Raw genomic sequence first — 4,489 nt, 5'->3', positions numbered from 1 at the left:
AGGGAAGGGAAGGGAAGGGAAGGGAAGGGAAGGGAAGGGAAAAGAAAAGAAAGAAAAGAGAAAAGAAAAGTTCCACTCTAGCAAAGGTTCCCTAAAGTAGCCTTGTGACATCTTTATGATCTAACCCCTGACAGCTTCTCCAATCTCATTTAACTCTATGCTTTCTCTACAATCTAACATCTGTAGAGGGAAATTTTCTTGAACGATTTATTTGATGATTACATTTCCTCTTTTATTTTCTTTCTGGACTGTGCTTTATGTGGATGTTGGGTCACCCAAACTGGTCCTCTTACTTATTTCTCTTTTTCTTCTCTCTCTCTCTCTTTTTTTTTTTTTAGACACGGTCTCACTCTGTTGCCCAAGCTACCACTACCATACTATCATGGCTCACTGCAGCCTCAACCTCCTGGGCTCAACTGATCCTCCCACCTCAGCCTCCTGAGTAGGTGGGACTACAGGCATGTGCCACCGTGCCTGGCTAGTTATTTTTTTTTTCCCTCCATCTTATAGGAAGTATCCCTAACTGTACCTTGCCATCTGAATTTTTGTCAACCGAATCTTGCCAACTGAATGTTTCGTTTCTGTTGCCATCTATTTCCTTGTATCTCCATTCTCATTCCTCGCCCCATTTGCAATCATTCTTGCATGTTTAATGCAAATCTTGTTCTTTATGTTCTTGTGTGTCCATCTATTTTTAATTTACATCAAGGCTATTCATATCCCTATCCTCCTCTCTTCCTCTAATCTCTACCTGTCATTCTCCCTTCAGATCATCAGTTTTATAATCAAATATATTACTGTGTTAGTTTTCTGAGGCTGCTGTTCCAATCACCACAAATTTGGTAGCTTAAAACAAGGTCCTGGAAGCCAGAAGTTCGACGTCAGTTTCACTGAGCCAAAATCAGGTGTCAGCAGGATCATGTTCCCTCTAGAGGCTCTAGGGAAGAGTCTGTTTCTTGCCCCTTGAAGTTTCTAGTGACTATTGGCATTTTGTGCCGCATCACCCTAATCTCTGTCTCTGTGATCACTGTGCCTCTTCTCTTCTGTGTGTAATCTTTGTTGGCCAGTCTCTTGTAAGGATATTTTGAATGAATTTAGGGTCCACCTAGATGATCTCTTCATCTCAAGTTCTCCAATTTAATCACATCTGCACAGACCCTTTTTTTTCACATAAGGTAACATTTACAGGCTCCAGGGATTAGGATGTGGATGTAACTTTGCAATCCATTATCAGCCTACCACAATTACCTATTCATAGACATATATACACATATAGAGCATTTTTTTCTTTACAAACTAAAATGGAGTAATATGGTCTTTGTTAAATGCCACCTCCTCAGAGAAATTCAGTCTTTTTTATTATTTATTTATTTAATAATAGAGATGAGGTTTCACCATGTTGCCCAGGTTGGTGTCAAACTCCTGGACTCAGGAAATCCATCTGCCCTGGTTCCCCAAAGTGCTGGGATTACTGATTACTGCCGTGAGCCACCACACCTGACCGAGAAATTCATTCTTTTTTTTTTTCTTTGAGATGGAGTTTCACTCTTATTGCCCAGGCTGGAGCGCAGTGGTGCCATCTTGGCTTACCTCAACCTCTGCCTCCTGGGTTCAAGTGGTTCTCCTGCCTCAGCTTCCCGAGTAGTTGGGATTACAGGCATGCGCCACCATGTCTGGCTAATTTTGTATTTTTAATAGAGACGGGGGTTCTCCATGTTGGCCAGCCTGGTCTTGAACTCTCGACCTCCAGTGATCCGCCTGCCTCAGCCTCCCAAAGTGCTGGGATTACATGCGTGAGCCACCTCGCCCGGCTAAGAAATTCATTGTTATCCCCTTATCCAAATACAGCCCCAGTCATCCTTTGTCCTTTCACCTTTCTATTTTTCTTCCTAGCACTTCTATCAGTCAGGGTTCCCTGTTGCTAATTTAAAAAAGCAACGTTGGCTAATTTAAGCAGAAAATGAATTTATCATTGATTATTAGGTAACACATAGTATCATCAGGAGGATCACGCATACCACTTAGAGGCTAAGTGCCTAAAGTCACACCACCTAAGTGGTCCAGTAAGCATGGCACTGCAACCCTGCTGGACGTACATCTCCAGCACATGCTGCCAATACCACTGGAGCCAGGTATAAGACACTGTAGTTAGAATACCATCCCCACTCCTCAAGAATGCTGCCACTCTCACCAGAAGAGATTTTAGGTGGTGTTGGCTTCTTCCACTCACTTGCTTCCACTGCATATCAAGACCCGATGTGTTTGAAGTCAGGCAGTAAAAAGTGTCCAACTACGTTCTTCTTTTTCAAGAGTGGTTTGAATATTTTGGTTACTTTGAATTTCTAGAGAAATATCACAGTTAGCTCTCATATTCTCCAAACAACCTGGTGGAATTCTTACTGGTATTTTTTTGACTCCATGTATCAATTTGGGGAGAACTGATATTGAATCACTATTAAGCTTTTAATCCATGAACACAGTATATCTCTCCAATTATAAAGATATTTCTTTCACAACATTTTCACATTTTTCACGGTGTAGGTATTATATGCCTCATGTTAAATTTATTCCAAAACACCTTAGTTTTAGAAGCTACTAAAAATGGTATTTTTACATTCAAATTTCCAACAATTTGTTGATTATATATAAAAGTAAATGAACTTTTTTTTTTTTTTTATTTTATTTTTATTTTATTTTTTTTGAGGCGGAGTCTCGCTCTGTTGCCGGGACTGGAGTGCAGTGGCGGGATCTCAGCTCGCTGCAAGCTCCGCCTCCTGGGTTTACGCCATTCTCCTGCCTCAGCCTCCCGAGTAGCTGGGACTACAGGTGCCCGCCACCTCGCCCGGCTAGTTTTTGTATTTTTAGTAGAGACGGGGTTTCACCGTGTTAGCCAGGATGGTCTCGATCTCCTGACCTCGTGATCCGCCCGTCTCGGCCTCCCAAAGTGCTGGGATTTCAGGCTTGAGCCACCACGTCCGGCCATGAACTTTTGTATGAATATGGTATCCTGCAATCTTGCTAAATTCCCTCATTAGTTCTGGTCATTGTTATATAGATTCTATTAGATTTTCTACATAAACAATTATGCCATCTGTGAATAGAGTTTTACTTCTTCCTTTTTGAAATGTACGCTTTTGTTTCTTTCACTTATTTTATTGCACTGACTAGGATGCCCAGTAAAATGGTGAATAAATGTGGTGGGAATGAGAGCCTCACTTTGTTCCCAATCTCACAGGAAAAACACTTGGTCTTCCACTATAAAGTATGAAGTTAGCTGTAGATTTTTCACATGTGCGTTTCAGAAGATTAAGGATGCTACCTTCTATTCCTAATGTGTTGAGAAATTTTAAAATGAATTTGTGTTAAATTTTATCAAATAGTACTTCTGCGTCTATTGTACATGACTTTTCTTCTTTATTCTGTTAATATAATAAATTACACTGATCAATTGTCTAATGTTAATTGTCTAATGTTAACCTTGCATTCTTGAGATAAATCTTGCTTGGTCAAGATGTATTCTCTTTTTTATATATTGCTGGATAAATTTGCTAATATTTTGTTAAAGATTTTTTGTATACGCTTATGAGTAATGTTGATCTGTAATTTCTTTTTATTTTCTTTTGTCAGGCTTTGGTAGTAAGTAATTCTGCACTCATAAAACAAGTCAAAAACTTCCCCTCCTCCAGTATTAGCATGTATTAATTTGAGAAGATAGTCTACTTACATATAAGGTAAGTATTGATGGGATTGGGTTTACGTCTACCATTTTACTATTAGTTTTATATCTTCCCATCTTTTTTTATTCATTTGTTTCTTTTTTTTAACCTTATTTTGGCTTATTTGGGAAAAAAAGATTTTGAAATTCCATTGCAATTTATATGTTATCATTTTAGCTATAATTCAACTATTTTTAGTCGTTGCTTAGGGATTACAATACACGCATTCTTAACTCTCCTGGTCCACTTAGAGCTAATATTGTAGCACTTCATGTAAAATGTAAGATACCTTGCACATTGTTAAGACTCATACAGATGGCCTTACCCAGCAGCCACCTCTTCTCCGTTCATCCTTCATTCTTAGTTGTCATACGCATTATATCTATGAAGACACAAAGTTCATCATACAATATTATAATTTTTACTTTAGCCATATGTACTGTTTAATCAAAAAGAAAAATATTCTGAAATTTACTCACATATTTACCATTTTCAGTGATCTTCATTCCTTCTGGAACATCTAAATTTTCCATCTGGTATCATTTTTCTTCAACACGAGTAACTTTCTGTAACATTTCTTCAAGTATGAGTCTTTTGGTGATTAGTTCTGTTAGTTTTTGTTTAGCTCTGAATGTCATAATTTTGTCTTTGTTCTGGAAGGGCCTTTCATTGAATATAGAAATATGGGTAGAAAGTTGTCTTTCAGCCCTTTCAAAATGTGATTCTGTTATCATTTGGCTCCTATCTTTTGAGAGATATTAGTGGAATTTTGT

This window comes from Colobus angolensis, unplaced genomic scaffold, assembly GCF_000951035.1.
Source record: "Colobus angolensis palliatus isolate OR3802 unplaced genomic scaffold, Cang.pa_1.0 Scaffold58, whole genome shotgun sequence".
In the NCBI taxonomy this organism is placed as follows: Eukaryota; Metazoa; Chordata; class Mammalia; order Primates; family Cercopithecidae; genus Colobus; species Colobus angolensis.
The sequence above is the reverse complement of the archived record's forward strand: the minus strand, read 5'-3'. Positions refer to the sequence as shown.